The sequence below is a fragment of the Bidens hawaiensis genome, unplaced genomic scaffold (assembly GCF_021521415.1).
Source record: "Bidens hawaiensis isolate Kalapana, Puna unplaced genomic scaffold, B.hawaiensis_p1.1 tig00013977_1, whole genome shotgun sequence".
NCBI classification, from domain to species: Eukaryota; Viridiplantae; Streptophyta; class Magnoliopsida; order Asterales; family Asteraceae; genus Bidens; species Bidens hawaiensis.
Genome location: NW_027492194.1, coordinates 438,417 through 463,380, shown reverse-complemented (window position 1 = coordinate 463,380; position 24,964 = coordinate 438,417). Strand labels below are relative to the sequence as shown.

General features: G+C 35.9%; 1 pseudogene; it reads left to right on the top strand.

Annotated features, from left to right (window-relative positions):
- Positions 1-1,104: 1,104 nt before the first annotated feature.
- LOC143545451 (sphingoid long-chain bases kinase 1-like) lies at positions 1,105-24,255 on the top strand (annotated as a pseudogene).
- The last annotated feature ends 709 nt before the right edge of the window (positions 24,256-24,964 follow it).

Below are 24,964 nucleotides of genomic sequence, written 5' to 3'. Positions count from 1 at the left end.
AATATTAATTCATGCTCACTCTTCAATTAATATAACTAATAAATATAATAGTTATCTATTCAATTAATATAATTTATCAAATTATTATAATTGGAAAATAATAATAATTCATTTATTTTTATAACTTATTTTTTGTCTCTTGAATTTTTATCCTATACAAGTACAATTTATTCATACATTAAAATTTTTCTTTCTATCCAAAACTAATTTCTTTCAACTCCATATATTAATATCCATCAACACTTAGTTACATTGTGATAAATAGTACAAAAAACTATCTTACACGTGTTTGCATTAAATATCAACAAAAAAGTACACAACCTACACAAAAACATATAACGTATACTTGTTCTAATAATAAGAAAACATATAGCCCACACACGAAAAACATATAACCGACACACAAGATTCAACATCAATAAACTACACACGCACACGAAAACATTTAACCTACACACGAAAAACATATAACCTACATTCGAAAAATTTATCCTACACAAATATAATTTATTCATATATTATATATCAATATCAATCAACACGTATGTACATTGTGATGAATAATAGAAAAAATTATCTTACAATGCCAATAAAAAATATACAAACTAAACAAAAACATATAACATACACTTGTTCTAAGAATAAGAAATCATATTACCTACACACGAAAAACATATAACCTACACACGTATAGGATATGTGTATCCATAATTAGAGAGTGATTTATTATGGTTATATTAGTTGTATTAATTAAAGAGAGAGAATGCATTTATTGTTGTATTTACATTTTTTTATTTATTTTTAAACGTTTAAAACCTAAAATAAAACTAGTGGCCCATATTCATTTCTCACATTTCTCACAGTAATTTTATTTCTCTCCTGAACTTAAACATATATATATATATATATATATATACTGAACTAATAAAAACCCCAAATTGATCATAAACCCTAATTATCCTGCAATCGAATAATTCGTTAATTGTTCGTCGAATTAGTGTTAGGGCTAATGATCAGCATATCAAAACGAACCAAAACATATAATTAATTACCTAATCCGTTGACTGAACACGGTTCAATTGCGAGGTAACAGAGTCGGCAAAGATGGCGACGAACGGGGTCTCACCAGACGATGTTAATCCAATTAACCACGGGGCTTCGGTTGGCGCTGGTATTGGAGGGGTGCAGATGCGAGAAATTGAGTTATAATCAAGTCTAAGTTATAAAAACGATTTTTAGGTCAAGTCGGTTCATAGAATAAATAAATTCGTGTTATATATGATCGCGTTTCTTAATGAACAAGGTTGGTTAGGCCGAATATGGTAGGAACAATCAAAAACATGATTTAATTCCAAGTTTATGACTAGAGTTGTGGCTCAAGTAAGATAAACGGGCCACGGTTTAGGTAAACGGGTCATGGGTTACGGGTCTGGGTAACTGGGTTATCAAGAGAATAGATTAAAATTGCACTTTAGTCCCTGGAGAATTGTGGTGGAAACAAGTAAGGATTAAAGTATATTTTTGGGTTAAAAATGAACATTTTCTAAAATTATATATATATATTAAATAATTATAATAAATAAATATAATTTGTATAGAAATTCCTTGATAAACGTGATACTTTTTAGTGATAAATTTTCCCGAATCCTAAGACCGGTCGGGTATTAGATATAAAATTGCACATGGAAAAACAGAGTTGTTACATAATGGTAAAAGAGTTAATTCTAAGAAACTATGTCGGTTTTTGGTAATTTTAAATCTCAACCCTTGGATCCTTTAATCTAATGGCCCATGATTATTCTTACCATTCCTAGGAAGCATTGTCTTTTTACAATAACCTATCCCCTATTATTTAATAATATATATATATATATATATATGTATGTATAGAAACAGGATCAAATACATTTTATTCTTAACATGAAAACAGTGAGAGCCAATTTGCTGTTATCATTAAGTTTATCTTTATAAGTGTTTGTTGTTTTTTTTTTCGTAGTTGCTAATTTTCGATTATGAGACATTATAAGTATTTGATTATTCATATTTTGTTGTTATTATTAGATTTCTTCTTTTGCTGATATAAGTATTTGTTGGTATTTGCTGTTATTATTTTTGTTATTGATTTTGATTCTTTTGTTGTAATTTTTAGGTTTTTTTCTTTGTTATTATAAATAATTGTTTATGTAGATTGATATTGTAGTTGATATTGTTTCTTACGTTCTCGTTTTTTTATAAATTGGTATTATTTCCTACGTTCTCATGTTAAGACTAAAATGCACATGAACCTTCCCCTATATATATATATGCATATGTATACATATGTAGTTACTGTCAGATGCAAGTATTTGTGTACCATGCACATGATATAGCTTGAGGATTTCAAGTCCATATTCGTGTGACTATAATTTTTATGCTTCATATAATTATCAAATAGCACGTATATCACATTCATGTATGTATATTTATGTAATCGGCTTTAAGAGCTGGTGTGGCTTGTACCACGTAGTGAACATGGCATAATACTGTATGTCCCTAAAGTTTACACTAACAAGCAATATTTCCATATGACAAATAGCAGAAAAATTAACATAATATTAATCCACGTGATCGGTTATGGCTGACACCGGTATAGGTGCTGCTGCGCACAGTTACCGACTCTCTTATCTTTAGTGTTGTGCTCAAATAACCGAGGCCCGAGAGATGCCGATGCGCGGCTAGTTTCTTCGAGACATACCCGGGATGTAGAGTATTGTATCTTTCAGTTTTTCTCATGTATTTAGAAAGAATTGATTGTAATGATCTTTGATTAATCTATGAGTATTGATGTCTAGTATTATTGTGCACTCAGTCGGTTTAGGTTTATTTCGATCAGAAGGATTATTGTACCAATTGCTATGATAATTGCTTATAGGATTGTTTTGACTAGTTGAATGTGATGAAGCATACGCTTTCCCTTAGTTGAGTCACCCTGGCAGATACTGTTTGATAACCAGTGCCGTGTGTTAGTAAGCGTTGATGCCTAAGGTTTGTCTAGTTAGTCAATCGGTGTTAATAATTGATTGTTAATCTGTTAAGTTGCATGAGTTTGCTGTTAGGTTAATTACTTGGATTCCCGGGTGTGATTTGTCTTTGTTAATTGATTGAACACGTGATTACTTGCTTGCTTGTTGCAACATATAAACCATTTGCTAGTGTGATCAGTACTTTAATTGAATTACTTCATAAGTTTAGAAATTGATTTCACTTCACACTGACCACATACTCCTGGTGGATATGATACCTAACTTACCCTAGCTGCTTAGGTTAATTAGGTTTTTGCATTACTCAAATGACGGTCATCGGTTACCCTTCATTTTTCTTCTTAATCTTCAAGTGTGTTATAAATTAAAAATTGGTCATTTTAGAAATGTTTCAATTTTCTTTTGCTCAGGTCAAGTCAAATTATTTTAAAAGGGTATCAGTTTAGTTCTGGTCAACGAGTCAATATAAAAAAGGTATCGACTTAGCTCGGGTTTCAACGGATCTTTTTAAAATGGTATCGATTTGGTTCGGGTCATATCAGGTCAATTTTAGAAGATATCGAATTGGTTTGGGTTAAAATGGGTCATTCTCAAAACATATCGACTTGGTTATGTTCAAAACATGTCATTTAAAAAGGTTTCGATTTGGTTCTGGTTCTTAAATGTGTTTGGACATGCTTCAGTTTATAAGGGTGCAAGACTTTTCACATGAAATGTAAAAATAGTTTTCGTAGTCACTATGTTTGTTAGATTGGTGTATGTATATTTATGCCATCAACTGTGTTGCTGGTCCAGGAAGAAAATAAGCTCGAAGATGGTAAAAAGCCCGAATCATTCTTAGATGCTTATCTGGAATCTTTCCTAAATAATTATTTTTTGATTTACTTGCTTTCCAAACTAATGCTAGTGAAGTTTCTTTGTTTCTATTAATATTGTTTTTTATGAAGTTTATGTTTTCAAAGTTTTAAATTTTATTCGTAACCATTCTACTATATAAAATTATTTTTGTAAGTTTATAAATTTATATACTTTGTTTGCGTATGAATATAAACTGTAATTAAAAATCATGTTGGTGTCTCAAAAAATATATTAAAAAAATAACTTATTGTTTGAAATTATATATGTGTTTACTTGACAATTTTTATATTTCCGTCCGTGTCATACACGAGCCAATAACCTAGTTTTATATTATAACTAGTGTTTTCCACAACGCGTTGCGTGGGGCAAGTCGGTAAAACACGGACGGTGGTAAAACACAAGCGTTGATACATTAAGTCGACGTGAATTCGGTCGGTTTCAGTTACGTGCATTAAAACCTTGCCCCTATCTATCGTCGTAGAAGCTTGTATCAGACTTAAGATAAAAATAAAACAAAAAAGTTTAAAAATTGGGGTGGATTAATGGCGTGGCTTTGGTCGATAAACTCGATCATTTATAAAACCCGACTGCCATCAATCCCGGGCATTGAGATGGTTGAGTCTACGGGAATTCAGTCGGTTTTCCTCATGTTTGTTACGGTACCAGAACTAAAAAAAAACAAAACAAGCATTCGGTCGGTTTTCATTACGGTACTAGAACTAAAACAAAATGCAGTGAATCTATACGAATTCAGTCGGTTTTCGTCGCGTTCGGCATGATACCGTAACTAAAACAAAATAATAAAAAAGAATAAAAACAATATTTTCATTCGGTAGGTTTTCATTACGTTTATTACGGCCGAAACTAAAAAAAATACTACCAATAAGGTGCCGCAAAGTGGTCCAATCGGGGCTTTGCGACAAGTTTTCATTAAGTTTATTACGGCCGAAACTAAAAAAAATTACTTCCAGTAGGGTGCCGCAAAGTGGCCCAATCGGGGCTTTGCGGCACCAAACTTGTTAATTATATTATATAATAACTAGTTTTTCTACCCGGCGCGTTGCGCCAGGACAGCCGGCAAAACCCCAGTGTTGAAACTCAGGCGTTGGTAAAAACCGAGCGTTACGAAAATGAGTTGACATGAATTCAGTCAGTACCGACTGCGTTCGTTACGATATAGACACCATTGGTAAAATTTGAGGGTTTAAACCCAAAAAATTAATTCGTCAAATTAACATATAAGAAAAAAAAATATTTAAGACAATATTTATTTGGCGGCAAACCCTGGCGGTGATAAAACCCAAGCATTGTCAGTCACAAGCATTAAGGCGGTAACTTGACACGAATTCGGTCGGTTTTGATTACGTACCTTACGGTACCGGAACTAAAAAAATGAAAAAAATATATATATAACATAAGTTGGAAACCACCAATTGGGGGGGGGTCGGTCGGTAGCGTTGTCGGTCATGGGCTTTAAATAAGACCGCGAGTATGTTCAAACTCAGTCGGTTCCTTTTAGATTTGTTATGGTCCCGGAACTAAAACAAAATAAAAATTAACGTTTGGCCGATTTCCTTTGCGTTTATTATGGTAACTAAACTAAAAAAGAATCACCGACTATACGGTGCCGCCAAATAACCATGGCCATTTGCGGCACCAAACTTTCTAATAATAATAATAATAATAATAATAATAATAATAATAATAACAACCTTCCTATTTAATAAAGGAGTGGATTTTTAATAAAATTCATGAGAGTCATCTATACTGCCACATGGCACTCTAATATTCCTAACATAAATAAACACACGGGATCTCAAAAAAAGCATCTAGCCCTAAGCGCATTCTGCCACATGGCACTCTAATATTTATAACTTTTTTTTATACAAGGATGAAATATGCATGGACTTACATGGACTTAAACAGGGATGACAACTTAAATAACTAAAGACATGTGCTGCAGATTGATAAATTCCAATTGGTATTTTTTTATTCCTAATCTTTATACTATTATAATTGTTTGTTTTCAAGTATTTGAATATCTAAACCATGTCTGTTATTGTTTTCAGATTCTAAGCCTTCCTAGAACAGAAGCTGCTATGGATGTTTACATCAAGCACAAAAGATGGGTATGATGGTGTTGGTATTTTGATAAACTAATGAACCAGAATTTCAGCAATCCTGATTCTGTTATGTTATTGTTTTGAATTTAATGAAAGAGTCTATATCCCATAAATAGAAAGTGATATATTGAGTTAAAAAAAATTGAATTTGAATCGAGTACAAGATAGAGATGCATTCTATCTCTTAAATACTAACTTAAACAACTGATGAATAGGTAAACCCGGGCAAACAGCCACAAACGGCTTCATTCAAATTAATTTAAAATGATATTAGATTCGCGTTTTTTTAATCTTATAAAAACGGGATATTTTGCATGCTGGTTGTTAAGGTGGCTGATATTGGCGTCATGAAAGCATACACAGGGACATATAGGTTGATGCCTCCTAGGGTGCTTCATATGTGTCAAGCTTTTTAGCGTTTCTTTGTAATTTTATATTTGTTAGATGTGGCAGGATGGATTGGTTAAGTGTCATATCAAACACGTTCAGGTTGTAACATGTTAACTTTTAGCATGCATCGAAATACGCGGTCGTGTTGGGTTGACTTGCATACACTTTCTTTTTATATTTAAATGTTTTATCATTAACTTATGACTGCAAAATATGTATATGCTTTATTAGCTCAATATGTTCTTTTTTACGGTGTATTCTTTTTACTTTTTCTTTCTTTTATGTTCTTTGTTGTGGGTAACACACAACACGCATTAGTTTGTTTTAAGATTTAAGATATATTAATTTGTAGTTAATAGTATAAATTTGTATTAACAGATTAAATGATTTCGTTGAGTGAACCTTATCTGCAACAATAATGCCATGAATGATAACACCATCCCAATGAAAAATATTTACAACTCTTTATAAGAAGTTTTTCTTAGAAAATGCTACAATTTCCTTCAGTTTACTTAAATAACCTTTTTTAACTTTGTTTTCATTTTATTATCAACTCGTGTATTACACGGATCTAACCTACTAATAATAATAAAAGGATAACACATAATAATAATGATAATAATAATTTTAATTTGTACTCTAAAAATATTAATAGTTTTCTGCATCATAACACATACAGTCGATCCTTCCCTCTCCAAATCAAAATCAAAATCAATCAATCAATCAATAATAATAATAATAATAATAATAATCCATCATCATCATCATCAGCCTCCGTCGACAATTACTATCATCAAATTCGATTAACTGGTACTTTGTTCTTCCGTTACGATGGTTTATTATTGCACTTGATCGAATTTGTGGGGTTATATTGCCTAAATTCGTGTGTTTATGAAATTACGAATCTGGATGTTGTTTTAGCTGGATTGTTGTTTTGTACGTTATAATAATTTTGATCCACTTTTTTTTTTTTTTTTACAGTTTATAAACCTTCCAGAAACCCTAGAATTTGAATGTTCACATTTCGCAAGTGATATTTTAGCAATGTGGTTTATCAACAATATTATATTATTATTATTATTATTATTATATAATATAGGATTATCAAACTCATGAAGCAAAATCATTATTAGGCATTTTTGGGATATGGCATCTTGAAAACTTATTACTTTATTATGTGGTTTGTTTCATGTCACTTGTTGGCTTAGTCATTTCGTTAGTTTAGAAGTGGATATGCAAACATTTTTCCCTAATGCTTATAAGTCAATATGATCATGAAACTGAAACAAAACAAAAAAAAGTGAGTTATTTAAAATGCATTTCATATAAATTTCAATATAGGTCAGATTCTTATTCTGGCTCTTACAGTTGACTTTGACTTTACAGCTAAGAGAAACCTTCCATTGCCACTGTCATTTGTGTTCGTTTTATTTTGCACCGTAATCGGCATGCAGAACAGTGGCAGTCTTCCAAAGAGCAATTCTTTAAGAACGAACCCCTCAACAATCACTTCGCCGCCTTAACTGTTGTTCTCAAGTATCAACGGGTGAACAAACATCTCCTGTTGTATTCCCTGAAAAACGTACAAAAGTTAAGGCTTCTAGAAGGAATGATGTCAGTGCCAGCAGCGATGATATCCAGAAATCAAAGAGGGAGGAACACAGAATTGACATTGGAGATGAAAAATCTGATTTATTGGGATATGAGTCATTTCTGGAAAGCTAGTTTTGGATAAGAGGAAGAACATTAACGTAACCGATGCGCAAAATACAACCGAAAATACACATCTCCTTACTGTTGATGCTAAATTAACAAGCAGGGCATTGGTTTGGGGTTCTCATGTTTTAAGCCTTGATGACGTAATTTCTGTAAGGATTTTAAAATATAGTCAAACTTTTTATGCCTTAGATTTTTCTATATTTATTACGTCAACTCACACACATCTAAAGTCTTCACCCTTTAAAACGTGGATAAAGTGGTTAAAACTCTACACGTAAAAAGATGAACAAATTGCTCAAATTGCCACACTTCTAATTGTAATTTGCAAAGAAGTTGGCTTGTTTAATCTTGACATACATAAAGTTGTGTTTTTAGTTATATCTATTCAAGATTAGGCCTGTAAACGAGCCAAATGTTCAGTGAACTGTTCGACGAGAAGTTTGTTTATTTACCAAATGAACGAACGTGAACAAGAAACTTTGTTTATTTAGTTAAACGAATTAACATGAACTCATGTTTGGTTCGTTCATTTATGCTTGTTAGTTTACGCTTGTTTAAGTTTGATAGTTTACATTCCTTAATATATTTATTAAAATTTTTTAGGCCCATTACATTTTAGTCTAGTTTGAATAACTTTTTCGGCCTTATACATTGTTGTTCACATTTACTTTTTAATTTGTTTCAGCTCAGTTATGTTCGTTCATTTATGTTTCGTTACGTTTGTTTCGTTTATGCTCATGAACTGTCGTTTATGCTGTTAACAAACGAATGCAAACGAACATGAATACGTTTATATTCTTAAAAAACAAACACGAACAAGAAAACCCCGCTTGTTTTATTGTTGTTCGATTGTTTGTTCGGCTAAATTTAAACGAACGAACATGCTCCGTTCATGTTTATTTGGTCCGTTTACAGGCTTTTATAAACTTGAAATCTCTTAACACACTTGTAAACACAACAAAACGTTATTACTCTGTACACATTTCTTCACATTTTGGAACTTTTTAGTTAATTAAATTCACGACTTATGCAGGTGTCCTACAACTATGGCATTTTATAGTACATTCATATCCTCTGAAAAAGCATTCATACAGTTTGTATCGGTTCTTGAAATCTGCTAGAAGCAGGAAGGATTTTTGCTTTTTGGCTTCTACTCCAGACGAAGCTTGACAATGGGTTACTGGGTTTGCAGATCAGCATTGTTTTGTGAATTTTTCACCTCATCCTTTGGTATGTTCCAAGAAGCAGGATTCTGAAATATTGGCTGCTGATTTTTCTTATTCACATATTAAAAGTAAAAGTCCACCTAGGATGCTTGTCATTCTAAATCCCCGGTCTGGACGTGGTCGCTCCACCAAAGTTTTCCATAGTTTGGTTGAACCGATATTTAAGGTATAATGTTACCTCTGATCTTTATAAATATTCTAAGTATCTATATTTTATTCATCAGGATATATTTTATTTCTATGATTACAGATTGCAGGGTTCAAGCTGGAGGTGGTCAAAACAACATCTGCTGGCCACAAAAAGGGAGTAAAAATGTCAAGACTGTTAATGCAAACTGAAGATACAATAAAAGGATGGTATATTGAAGAGGGTCTTGATAAGATTAAGAAAGTTGAAATGGGGTGCTCAAGCAGAACCCAGAGGTCAGAGAGTGTGAGACCTGTGCAGCCAAGAAACTTGAATTTGCCCACACATCTCTATTTTGACAGAAGATCAAAGACATTAAGGGTTGTGACTGAAGATGAAACAGAACATCTCATCATCTTCAGAGATTATTTGAGAAACTTTTCAGAAGAACAACTGACCAAGATGGCTGAGCTGAATTTATATGACAATCAAGTAAGAAGTCAACCATCTGGTCAACTGAGGAATGATCTCTCAAAGTTTTTAAAGAATCAAGCAGAAAAGGGATTCCCATTTCTGCAGCAGAAGAAGAGAGAAATCAGGAGCCAAGCAGAAAAGGAGAAAAGGAGGAAGAGAATAAGTGAAGTTCACATATCTGAGCTTTCTCTCTCTGAATCAAAGAAAAGGAGAACTCTAGCAAGCAGCTCTCATCAGAAAAGGAAGACCTTAAAAGAGTGCTTGGCTACGAGAGAAGAGATGAAGGTACCCAACTCAAGAGTGCAACAATTTGGAAGAATCACATACATAACGTACAATCAAAATGATGATTCGACCACTTTGAGAAATGAGTCAGGTATACCTATTGCAGTCATAAGGGAGGATGGTGATCTGCAATATATGCATCCACAAGATTTACAAGATTTGATTGATGCAAGATTCCCAAGTGATGCCTCTGACTCCTCTGAACTTGACATGCTGAAGCAAAGAGCTGCATATGTGAAGAAACTGAAAGAAAGGGCTGAAGTCAAGAACAGAGGAAGAAGATAACAGAATGGAGCTAATGGATGATTGATTTTTAATTCTGTTTATCTTTGTATTTTGTTTGAGTTGTAAAAATTTAGTGTGAAATGCCTATGTGGCAAAAATTCCAATTATGTAATGAAATGACACGTTCTTAAATGATTTATCTAGAAATCTGATACATGTGTAACTCTGTGCAGGTATGTTTTGGTGCATCTGAGCTTGTTCCAATCTAGGGGGAGATTGTTGGGTCGGATTTCTTAATAAGGAAGATTGGAATCTTCTCAACCTCCTCAGAAACGGCTAAGTATGGAATATGAGCAAGCCTAGACGATCGAGCATGATTTACTACTTCGAGCAAGGTTCTGAACCTTAAATGGTTGATTCTTCTAAGTGTTAAAAGGCTTCGAGCAAGCTACACTTCATCTAGCAAGAGTATGCTTCTATCGAGCATGGTTTGCCAATCGAGCAAACAGCTTGATCATACAGGTTTTAACCAAGTGTTACGAGCACAGGATGTTCGAGCACATGGGGACGAGCATGGATGCAATAAGAGGATGTCACGTGAATCAAAGCAAAGACTTCGAGCATAGTTCAGTTACCGAGCAAGATTTACATCCGAGCATGCAAAAGATTGTTGAATAAGAAAAACTGAAGACATCAAGAAGAATGAGCTTGCTCGATGGACTTATTCGAGCAAAGCTTGAACAAGTCAAGAGGAACGAAGCTTACTCAAAGGGAATATGTATTCTCCGAAAGAGAATATATTCCAAGTGAAGTCTACTCGAAGACACTCATCGAGCATACCTAGCAAATGAAAGGTTTGAAGATGACTTACAAGGAAAGAAACGGATTTGAAGAATGGAAGATTATTTGCTGATCACATAGAGTTGAAATTCGATGGCATCGGTCTAAGGGGGAGATTGTTGGGACTTATATTTTAGACCGACGCATCGAATGATTATTATTGTGGGTGAAAAATAATTAATATTTTTTGGTCTCAACCAAGGGTGGATGGATTGAAGACCAAGACATGCTAGACTACTATAAATAGATGTATTTGCTAATTTGTCTAGCATGAGTGAATGAGTGTATTGTGTATTGTGTGAGATCTAGGGTTTATCTCTTTGAGTGAGTCGCCGCCTCCAAGATGAGCTCTCCTGGAGGTGGCTGATCTTTATTGTATGTCTGAGTGCTATGTATGATAATCTTTTGATAAATGAAATCATACTGCCACTTCTTTATTTAAATTTGTGAATCGATTGCATATGTTTGTTCATCCAGTCTATTGTTCATTGTAATCAATTCAGGCTCTCTCCCAAACACCACTCATCCGTCCAAAACCCCCTCTCAAGAGCGAATACGATTCGATCCTAGCTCAGATCCGAGCTCCACCGTTAATAACGACCATTATTCACGCTTCCGCACCAGGGCTCGGTTCTCATAATTGGTATCAGAGCGGGTCGCCGAATCGTTCAGACTAACCGCTGAATCTGATTCACCTCGCTCTTGAATCCACCATGGACGTTAAGCCGATGAGGTTTGTTGAAAAAATTTTTAGGGTCTTGAAATTATTTGATGATTTGGGTAAAATTTATGTGGATTGATGTTTGGGTTGATGACTCGTTCGGAGATTCAACATCAATTTCATGTTTATTTGGACATATCGGTCTAGATCTGATGTAACAGTGTTTTTAGCTCGTTTTGGCGCAAAACTGTTATTGAAGATGATTCTCAGATCTGTAATGGCTGTTGATAGATTCAAGATAGATGGTTGATATTGAGATGACTGGGATATTGCTACAGCGATTAATTTTAGATGAAGAAGCTTGGTTCTTGATCTGAAAATTAAGGTTTTATGTGCTTAAAATTGTTTCTGATATGAGTGTGTTGCTTGAACAGTAAAGGGAATATTGAAGAACATTGCTGCTGGTACAATCTGATATGCAGAAGTCAAGAATGAGCAGGTACCAGAAGCAATCTAATCATTGTTTGTAGCAGCAGATGGAAGATGCAAAGGGAATATTCAAGCAGGTTCTGTATTGGAAAATCATTGATTGATGATGCAGAAAAGAAGTCTGGATGTCTCGGGCATGATAAGAATGGTCTCGAGTATGTAAAATGATTAAGTGTTGCTTCGAGCACAGCTTATCTCGAGCATATCTTAAATCGAGCACATCAAGTTTGGTTTCGAGCACATGAACCCCGAGCACATCCTGGTTTATCAAAATCTATCTTTTGGTCTCGAGCACACTTTGTTCTACTCAAGCAAACCTTCTTCGAGCACACTTTGCTTTTGTACATGCTCAGGAAGAAAAGAAAAACTAAGTAATTTTCGAGCATGGTCTCGAGCATACTCGATGACAGAAAAAGACAAGTGTTTTCTCGAGCAAGGTCCTCGAGCAAGCTTTCCAGCATGCTCGATGAAAGAAAAAGACAAGTGTTTTCTCGAGCAAGGGCCTTGAACAAGCTTTCCAGCGTGCTCGATGAAAGAAAAAGACAAGTGTTTTCTCGAGCAAGGCCCTCGAGCAAGCTCCCCAGCATGCTTGAGTAAACACTGAGTATGCTCGTGAAGGGACTTTGACTTGTGTGCTCGTGGACTGAATCCATGCTCGTGAATGAATTACATTTGAGATTTTTGGTTCCGTTGACCGTTTGACCAAGCTGATCTTTACGGAAGATATATACCAGGGGTATTTTAGTAAATTTTATCCAATCATCAACAAGCAAAAGGAAATCAAAGCTTTATCAATTTTTCACAAACTTCATCAAAGAGCTTTACAAGAACAAGTGTTGACCAAGCTTACGGATTTCATCCCTTATGAGTGTCAACCAACATAATATTTTGTTTATCCTTGTTTATTACAGAATCAACAATCTTGATAAGGATGGTCAAGGTTGTTTCACCCATACTTGATTTGAAGACGCAATTTTCAAAGACAATTGCAACGAAATTGGGGGAGTAAAAATTCTTGAATTTCATTGCAAATTGCTTGCTTCAAATCAAGTGAAAAGACTCAAGTTAAGGAAAAGTTGATCAAGATCAATAATCCAAGATTCTTTAGAGATGTTTCATTGCTTGTGAGTCTTCAGATTTCCTAGTACGGTTGAGAAGATAGAGTCATCACTAGGTGAACGGATGATCAGTAGAGTTTAACCTCCAAATCATGGGTGGTATAATTCTTCTCGTACACCTTTAATTGTCGAGAAGCGTATGCTATGACTTTGTTTCTTTGCATAAGTACGCACCCTAAACCTTTCCGGGAAGCGTCACAATAAACTACCAGATCATCAGTTCCCTCTGGAAGACTCAGTATCGGAGCTTGGCATAGTTTCTGTTTCAGCAATTGAAAAGCTGCTTCTTGTTCTTCTCCCCAAACGTAAGCACGATCTTTTTGAGTCAAAAGAGTTATAGGTTGGGCTATGCTGGAAAAGTTAGCAATAAAGCGCCGATAATACCCAGCTAAACCCAAAAATTGGCGGATCTCTTTCGGTGACTTTGGGGCTTGCCAATTTTTGATGGCTTCAATCTTACTCGGGTCTACATGAATACCGTGTCGGTTAACAACGTGCCCTAGAAATTGTACCTCTTGTAGCCAGAGTTCACATTTTGACAGCTTGGCATACAACTTTTCCTGCCTCAACAGCTCCAAGATAGTTCGTAAGTGCTGCTCGTGTTCCTCCTTGGTTTTCGAATATATCAAAATGTTATCAATAAACACGATAACAAATTTGTCGAGGTACGGTTTACAAACTCGATTCATAAGATCCATGAAAACTGCGGGAGCATTAGTTAGTCCGAACGGCATAACTAAAAATTCGTAGTGGCCATAACGAGTTCGGAACGCCGTTTTAGACACATCTTCCTCTTGAATTTTAACTTGGTGGTAACCGGATCGAAGATCAATTTTCGAGAAATAGTTTGCCCCTTGAAGTTGGTCAAATAAATCGTCTATTCGTGGAAGAGGGTATCGGTTCTTGATGGTAACTTTGTTTAGTTCCCGGTAATCGATACACATTTTAAAACTTCCATCTTTCTTCTTTACGAACAATACCGGTGCTCCCCAAAGAGAATAACTAGGACGTATGAAACCCTTATCTAACAACTCCTGTAACTGGTTAGATAATTCTTGCATTTCAGAGGGTGCCAGTCGGTAAGGTGCCTTAGCAATAGGGGCTGATCCTGGGATTAAGTCAATACGGAATTCAACCTGTCGGTTCGGTGGTAATCCAGGTAGATCATCAGGAAAGACATCGGTGTATTCACGTACAACGGGAATCTCTTCTATGCGTTTCTCATCAGGGTTCTTTATAGTCACGTTTGCCAAGAATGCCATACAACCTTGGCGTAAACATTTCAACACTTTAAGATGAGACACGAGAGGTAATATTGAACCAGACTTCTTTCCCTATACCATAATCATTTCACCTTCCGGAAGGGGAATTTTAACTGTCTTGTCATTACACACAATCTCCGCCTTATTCTTGGTTAACCAGTCCATGCCGACAATAACATCGAAACTTCCTAACTCTACCGGGAGTAGGTCAATAAGGAATGGGTAGTCATTAAGAATAATGGAACAGTTTTGGACTATTTGGTTGACAGTTATAGAGTTACCGTTAGCGATATCTATAGTATAGGGATTTGTTAGATCACTAACTGACATATTACCCAGGGATACAAAGCTAGTGGAAAAAAAACTTCTATCGGCACCCGTGTCAAATAATACAGAAGCATACTGATCAGAAACAACAAATGTACCTGTTACTACATTCGGGTCTTGTCGTGCTTCTCCAGACCCAATAACAAACGCGCGTCCCCGAGACGCACCAGAGGTTGATGCTTGGTTCCGACCGGTGACTGCTCCTTGATTCAGCTTGGGGCAGTCCCTTCTAAAATGCTCCGTGCTGCCACATTCATAGCAAGCACGACGGTTTGCTGGTGCTGTGATTTGTTGTATAGGTTGTTGACGAATCGGTTGCGGTCTAGGTGGTTGCGGACAACGAGGTTGAGTTGCTTGGGTTGGTCGGTTGACAATTCTCATACTGACTCTACAACTGGGGCCATTATGCCCCGTTCTCCCACATTTCTGACAGATTAACGGCCTGCACTCACATACATGATGAAAACTACATTTTCACATTTTGACCATGGTCCCTTGTACCTGTCTCGTTTCACCTCAGAACTACTCATGGCATAATTTTGTATTGTCGGGCGTGCACATTTACTTGCTGGCCTTCCTTGTGACCCTGATCCATAATTAGTTCGCTTCATACTCGATGATTCCCCGGCCATTCTCAACACTCCGCTTCTTACCAAGTCAAAAGTTACGATGCCGGCCTGAGTCACGGCATTCTCAAATGATGTATGGCCAACAGAGTTCACCAAACTCCTCACTTCTGGGGCTAAACCCCAGATATAATGTTCAACTCGTTTGTCCTCGGGAGTTACTAACCATGGTACTAGGCGAGCCAGTTCGTTGAAGCGGTTTGTATACTCTAGATGATCCGCTCCTTTCATTTCCAAACTCCAAAGTTCGTGTTCTAACCTTTGAATTTCGTTCTTTGGGCAGAAATGTTCCAGCGTCACTGTTTTGAGTTCAGCCCATGTCATGCGATTCACCGTATCTTGACCTTTTTATCTGTACCGTAGTGTTCCACCACATTAATGCGTGATCAGTAAATGTAGAGGCAACATACTTGACAATGTTTTCGGGTGGACAATTGCTGATATTGAGGACAGATTTAGTCTTTTCGATCCATTTGATTAACTCGTTTGGCCCTTCAGTGCCCTTGAAATCAATCGGTTTACAGGCCATAAAGTTTTTGATCGAATATTCCCTTCGAGGGGGATTAGGGTTGTTATTGTTATTGTTTGGGTTCGGTGGGGGATTATTGTTGTTGACGTTATTTGCATCAGGTGGGGGATTATTTGCATTGGTAGGGGCATTTGTATTAGTTGGGGGATTATTATTTGTAACTGTTTCATTGTTGGTTGGGGGAGCATTATTGATTTGTTGCTGGTTTGTTTGTATATTGGCATTAACACCAGCAGTTACTTGTGTTACAATAAGTGGGATTACTGCCTGCATTTGCCGAGCAATCATCTCGGCTATTTCTGCCTCAGTCATAGGGTTTGCTTTCTTTGGGGCCATTCTATAATGATAAACAAATATAAGCCAATTAGTACTAATTCCAGTCTACGGCACTGTGTAATAATAATCATAATAAATGTTATACAGGTAAACCAAATAACATACTGACATTTCACAAATTGTTCTGTACATTGATAATAAAAGGTACATAGACTTAGCCTGATAAAGGCCAGTGCTTGCATGTATATATCAAAATCTGTCACTAAGTGACTGTTAGACTTAACCCTATAAGAGTCAGTGCTTTTAATAATGTACAAAATTATGTCCCATGTAAACATAACATACTACTATATACATACATGGAGTATCAAAAGATCATGTACACATATCTGTAACATTCTGCATTTATCCGTACAAACGATAGGCTAACCACAAACATAAAAATAACAACACCGTAATCACCCAGTAACAGTTCCACAGCCGAACTGTCACCCTATCCAAACACCAGTGGTGGTAGGCATCTGACTGCTGCAAGTTCAGTACTATCTGATGTAACGTCGATAAGTACTGGGTCACGTCCCTCATTTCCTGGTTAATGTTAGCTATGGCTATGTCTATCACACGGTCAGTCAGGACAGCCATCCAAGAATTGTTTCCTGCGTTTGGGAGGTCAGGGCGAGGGGTAGGTATACTCAATGAACGGGAAGATGAAGTATCTGCCCTAGGGCGTGAATGTCCTCCCCGGTCGTGGGTAGATCTGAATGGAATCGAGGTAGGTTCAATCGGGGTTACCCGAATACGAGCAGTCTGTCGGACTCGCGCAGTAGCTGAAGTCGTCGGCGACAGGTGTATAGGTGGAGTGGGTAATCTGGCTACTCTAGCAGGTGAACGATACTGACTGTTAACTTCTTTTTGATCCTCGCGTGGTGACCTGGGTGGATAACTATCACATCTGTAGCCGGACAGATCAGGCACATTCCTGGGTAGCTCTCTACAAATAATTTCTTCTTCCACCTCTTCCTCCTCCTCCTCCGGTTCCTCTTCTGGGTCCTCCTCTTCTGGATCCTCCTTGGATTCCTCTTCTGGATCCTCCTCTGATTCTTCCTCTACAGAGATTACCGGTTCTTCTTCCGGTACATAGTCGTTATTCCTTGACATGACTCTGCACAAAGGTTAGTTATAAGAATAATATCTATTGCCAGCGCTAATTATTGTCGAAAAGATTAATTAATCAAGCCAAATTTAATATTAATTATATTAAAATATAATATTAGTTTTATTAAAATTTTAATTATTATTTAAATCAATATTGAATATTAATGAATATAATATTCATAGTAAAATTTACCGTCATCAACAGTATCGTACATACACGTATTTATACACCTTGTTCCAAATAAGCACGTATGAGGGTTACATATATATACACTTTCACATTACCTTTTATACACATATGTTGCCACTTTTACCTAACCACATGTTCCGCGACTTCTCCCCGAATTCCCTCGTACAAGCAAGTCTGTTATTATGTTCCGGACCACAAATAACTCACTTGCCCTACAAGTTCATCCCGACATCCATCAGTATATAATATTAAATTATTATTTAAATATTTCCCAGAGTTAATCGAGCCTACGGTTATATTTTAGGTACCCTAAGGTACCTAATCCTTTATAACCAATGGCTCTGATACCAACTTCTGTCACACCCCGACTAGCACAATGCGGAAGCGTAAAACGGGAATGTAACAGACACCTCTGGTATCAACACATTGTTTATAAAGAAACATTACAAACTAATTTACAATATTTTACAACTCATTGTTCTATCATTGTTTTACAATCTAGGTGATACAAACAAAACTAGTTCGTTAACCATACGTTCTTACTACTAACACCCTTGCCTCTATTCACATAGCATCAGCCACACACCTTAGGAAAGTAACAGATCACCAAATCATTCCGATTTAGGTACACCTGAAAAGCAGTTTAAAACGGGTCAACTACTAGAGTTGGTGAGTTTCATGAGTTTCAAGAAAACAGTAATGAGTATTCACAAGTCAACACTTGTAATCATGAAATAAGTATGTATTTATGTAAATGATGTAATTATGCTAAGCTACAGTGAAGCCTTGAATGTATGTGCTGCGTGCATCCATTTCCCACGCTCAATCAACCACTGTGGCCCATTTCCGCCCACAATATGCCCCAAGTAGCTATGTCTAACACTACATAGCGTGTTGTATAATTATGGTCATGTGTAAACGGGGTAAAGTCTCAGCAATACATGCCGGCTCCGTTTGGGTTTGTCAAACCAATAGTACTATTCACAAGCCACCGGCTCGAAGTTAATCACTGTGTTAGTGGGGACTTTCGTGTGTTAGCACTTAGATAATTCACATCAATACATGTTTCAGGTATGTATATGTAATCAAACATGCTTTTCACCCTAAAAGTTCGTAAAACTGTTTAAAGAGTGGGGTCATGAAACTCACGGTTTAGTAGATAATCAGTACTGTATCAGCTCGTGGTTTGTTCGGTCCGCTATCAGTAGTTCCTATAATCAATATTATAATAATATTAATATTTTAATATTATTATAATCTCAATACTAAACTGGGCTGTATAACTAATCTGGGTGTAGCTGGAACGCCCAGAAAGTGGCAATAGGCTTAGGTTGTGATGTTGTTTAATGTCTAATACTTAAAACTGAACTTGGCTCAGATTCTCGTTTTCCCAGCTGGGCCAAGTTGTTCGTTTACGCGTTTAGAAAACAGTTATGGGAAAATAAGCTTGGGTAAATGTATTGGTTAATAAAATGATTAAGTTATAAAGAAGGATCCCATACTGGGGTCCCGGATTAGCCACGGGGCCCGTTTCCATTATTCAGTTTGATTTAAGAAGAAACGCGCACAATCCACCTGGATTGTCCAGGTTTCTCATAGAAAAGTTCATTTTCACTTAATTAGTCCAAAAATATGATTTTTGATCACTCTTGGTGTTTTGATGTTCCCGTAGGTTCGTTAGTCGCGAACTTGCCGGTTTTTATAAAAACTGAATTTGTTTAATCTTTAAATTAGCATAATTAATTAGTCGTTAATCAATAAATTATGAAAATTTAGCCACTTATCAATTAAAATATTTATATTTTTATAAAAATATTTCTGGAATTATTTACTGATTTATTAATTTATAAAAATTCATTTTATCAGCTTTATTTCGCCTGAAAATCGTCCGTTTACCCCAAACAATTTCCAAAAATTCCACAAAAATTCCTGAATGCTCAATTCATGTCCCAAATCAACCTGTATCAATTCCAGAATGTAAAAAGCTCGTGCGATATTCTTTTCGGCCCAAATTCGGCTATAAAAATTCACACGAACGCATATCCACAAAACACCTTTAGACTTCTCCAAATGATCCCAAAATTCATATGTGATCAAAATACATCAAATCTGAGTTCCCAGAAAAATTTCATAATTTTTGAAGTATTTTAGCTATTTTTCCCAAATAAACGTCCCGATTCGATAATAAATTCGCCAAATATTCTCGGATGGTCGAAAAATTACCAAATTTAATAAGGGACTCATTGACATGGTCCCTGATGTCCCTGAAAAATTTCAAGGTCTAATAATATGCACATCATAACTTTAACCTAAACAGCCCGTAAGCGAGTGTTTCGGCATTACCTTAGCGGGTTTGGCTTGTTTCCGACTTTCTAATCAACTTTTCAAGCTCTTGTGCTCCTATGTAGGCTAGGTACAGGTCCTATATCACAAACCAAGAAATTTTTCATCAACAAAACAGCCCTTAACCTAGGGTTTCGGCTAGTGCACAAAAACGAACTTTTGAACCGTAAAAACGCCGTTTCAACCCTTTAATCCGTGTTTATGGCCAAAAAAGATCATGATTCTGATTTGAAACTAGGTTTAACATCAAAGTATGTTTTTGAATGATTTTTGAGGGTTTTACATGGTTAACTATGATTTTTAACAATCAAGATATGTTTATATATTGTTAAACGAGTTTAGACGAATCAAAAATCGATTAATCATAAGGTTCTTACCTAGTTTCTTGCTGGTTTGGCTAGGGAAGAAGAGTTCCAGAAGTTGTATTGTGAAAATATGTGTAAAATATCTCAAATCTAGTTTATATGTGAAAGGAAAACAAAGGGGGGGGTGGGGTGGCGGCTGCGGCCGGAATCCCATGGGCCCATTTTGGGCCCATTTTGGCCCAAGTTTCTGATTTCTCAAGCCCAAATACGAAAAGACCAGTCCAAATTTAGTTCGGGTTCGGTTTTTTGGCGCGAAAAACTTATCGGGTGCAACAAACAGCGCGAAAACGAGTGTTTTTCGGCTAGTTTTGTGTAAAATTATAAAAACGTACTATATGTTTGTAAAAATCAAAAATATTTTCACAAATCGCTTAAAACATTTCAAATAAGTGTCTGGTAAGTCTTTTTCGGCTTAACGGATGATACAATGCTTGGTTTGTAACTATCTTTCGCGTTTAAATCTATAGCGGGTAGTTAATCGAGCATGTTTTCGTTTAACTTGTTTGCTATCAAACTAAGACCATATTACTAATATTTTAGCTTGTATAGATCGTATATCACTTATAGATGCCCCCCCGAGATATCTGGGTTATAACCCGACCCGTTCGGTTAATCGTTCGTTTGTTACGCAAAAGGCGTTTATTTGCTTAATCGGTAAATACGTACTGAGGTGTACCTTGTTTTGGCTCAAATGTCACACATACATACACACATACATACAGTAAAGATCAGCCACCTCCATGAGAGCTCATCCTGGAGGCGGCGACTCTCTCTAAGAGATAAAACCCTAGATCTCACACAATACACTCATTCACTCATGCTAGACAAATTAGCAAATACATCTATTTATACTAGTCTAGCATGTCTTGGTCTTCAATCCATCCACCCTTGGTTCAGACCAAAAAATATTAATTATTTTTCACTCACAATAATAATCATTTGATGCGTCGGTCTAAAATATAAGTCCCAACATTTACTTTTATCTACGGACCGACATAAATTTTATTTAAAACCGAGCGGGGTCAAATTTTATTGAATATTTCGATATTGGTTTGGCACGACTCGAGTTTGAGTTAGTTTATGTCGGTCAGTAGGTAAAAGTAAGCATGTCTCGTTCGAAATAATATAAAATTTTGATATATTAAAAGTTATAAAATAAAAACAAATATAAGTTAAACTAGTTATAAAAATATAATATTAAAAACAAACAAACAAAAAAGCTAACATATCTTCGACTACGCGTTTGATGCTAACATATCTTTGACTACGTGTTTGGAAGCCTAACTCATCTTTAACCATGAGTTAGGAAATCTAACGTGCCTTTGACGACGTGTCATGTGTTAGGAAATCCAACGCGTCTTTGACGACGTGTTATGCTAACATGTCGTCAAAGACGCGTTAGATTTTCTAATACATGGTCAAAGATGAGTTAGAGAGGGTCATTTTTGGAAATATTAAGTTTAGGGGACAAAGTTGGAATCTTATTTTGTAGATAGGCTATTTTGGGGATTTTAATACAGTCTAAAGAGTACACTGTTGAGAAGATACTTCAAGTTGTGATTACAGAAACAATGTTGATTAAAATTGTATCTGAATGTATAAAACAATTTGAGAGGTTAAGTAAAACAATGTGTTCCCTATTTCTTTAATGTGTAAAGGGTTCTTATGTGCTCTAGAAAGATAAACTGAATGAGAAATTAATGTACATAATTGTTCAACAAGGGGCACAGTAATTGAGAAATTAATGTATATAATTGGTCAACAAGCAGCACACCACACGGAAGAATGAAAATACGTAAACACATGTTCTAGAAACAAAAAAAGCCTCTTTTTCACGCTAATATTAATATTTACTGTAATTCTTTTTTTTTCAGGGAGGTCTGACTGCTATAGATGTGTTTGCTGTTGAATGGATTCAGACAGGTGTCATTCATTTTGGAATGACAGTGTCATACGTTGGTTTTGTTAGTGATGGTAAGCTCTGAAACATACACATTGTCAGTCTGCTTGATTTTCTTAATAGTATTAACTATTATGTTGATAAATTATATATTAATCTTTGTCACACAGTGTTGGAACTTTCTGAAAGATACCAAAAACGCTTCGGTCCTCTACGTTATTTTGTTGCTGGTGTTCTCAAATTCTTATGCTTACCAAAATACGGTTATGAACTGGAATATCTACCAGCATTCAAAGGAAAAAACGATTTAGAAAGACAAGCGTTAGCTGAAAAAGATGTAGTTGACATGTCAGATCTGTACACAGATGTCATGAAGAGATCAAATACAGATGGCATCCCGAGAGCCTCTAGTTTATCTAGTCTTGACTCTATAATGACACCAGGTAGTTCTGGACTCAAGATGGATACAACGTGTAGTAGCACTGAGCCATCAGATTATGTGCGGGCCGTAGACTTGAAGTCAAAACGGCTTTCGAGTGGAAGAAGCAATGTGACATCAGAACCGGAAGTTATTCATCCTCAGTTACCACTTTCATCAACTCCAAATTGGCCAAGAACACGATCAAAGTCAAGGGCAGATAAAGGGTGGACTGGGCTGACATCATCACAGGTTACAAACTTACTTTTATGAAAATTCAAGCTAATTAGCGGTAGGCCTTGTCAACAGACCAAACATTCAGTGAGCTGTTTGTGAACATTTTGGCGGGAAGTTCGTTTATGCCCGCTTATCAAATAAACGAATGAACATGAACAATTTTTTTGTTCATTTAGTTAAATGAACGAACACGGCGCATGTCTCATTTGTTCGTCGACTTTCATTTCTGTTCGTTAGAGGTCGTTCTTTTACGTGTGTTAATATATTCGTTTTTGAATATTCTAGGCCTATTACATTTTATTCTGGTTTTGCTAACTTTTTAGACCCAATACATTCTTCACATTTAGTTGTAGTCGGTTTAGCTCACTTATGTTTGTTCAATTATGTTTAGCTATGTTTGTACGTTTAGGTTCGTGAATCGTTCATTTATACTGTTAAAAGAGCGAACATGAACCCGTTTATCTTCTTAGCAAACGCACATGAACAAGAAAACCCTGTTTGTTTAATTGTTAAGTGTCTGATTGTTTGTTTGGTTAAAGTTAAATGAACTAACACGGACATGCTACGTTCGTGTTCGTTTACAAGCCTAAATTTAGCAGCCTAATATACATTAAAAATACAGATTTCTTGTGCATAATCTAATTCTACTTTGACAACAGGATCCTACTAGATCTTCATGGGGAAACTTAGGGGCAAATGATAAAGAGATATATCATCAACAATGTCCGATCCCGGCCCAATTTGGGATGCGGAACCAAAGTGGGACACAGAACCCAATTGGGAAATGGAAAACCCGATTGAATTACCGGGCCCACCTGATGATGTTGAAAGGAGGGAATCCGGGGTTACAATGAAAGAAAATTGGGTAGTTAAAAAAGGAAAGTTTCTTGGTATTCTTGTTTGCAACCATTCTTGTAAAACCGTTCAAAGTTTGAGTTCTCAAGTGGTGGCACCCAAAGCAGAGCATGATGATAATACTATGGATTTGTTGTTGGTTCATGGAAGTGGAAGATTAAGGTTGTTGAGATTTTTTCTTGCTGTTACAGATGGGCCGACACACACATGCCTATAGATGGTATACTTTGTATCTGCTGGTGGTTAGATTGCAGTCTTTCTTTTTTCTGGATGGAGTGGTTGATGTGTATTGTAAAGCGTTATATAGAGTTTGACTTCTTGTTTCCACTTGCTGACTTTTTTAAAGATTGTTGGATTGAGTTAATGGTTAATATATATTGCTTTAATAGACCACCTTTGTGTGTTTGTGTGTGTGTGGATTTAGTTAAAACAATTTAAGATGAAAAGGAAAATCTTTTGTCAATCATTGTCAAAATGGACGAAACAAACATATTAGCAGACCTACTTACTAGTTTGTCGCCTTCTGCTTGTAACAATGGTATAGAACAACTAGCTTAAAGACAAGGTCAAACTGCAAGGTGTATGTAAATCAAAATAAGATATATTAATGTTAGAAGTTGTAAGATTATGGTCGTTATAATAACTTGTCGACCAACTTCAATCATCTCGGTTGCATTTTATAAACTCCAACCATTTCCTTTACTAATCTATATTTTCACAATATATATGTCTAGATTAGTATGTTCATTGATCGAGAACAAATCATAATCACAATAAACAAACATTGAACACACTACGATCAACTACTCTTTACAAACTCCGTTGCCAAGATACTGCCAATGCACACATCACTATTTATTTTCTACGCAATTAATCAGGTTACACAATGGATTCTTGGTTTCTTGTAGGTCTTAACGAGTTATTGA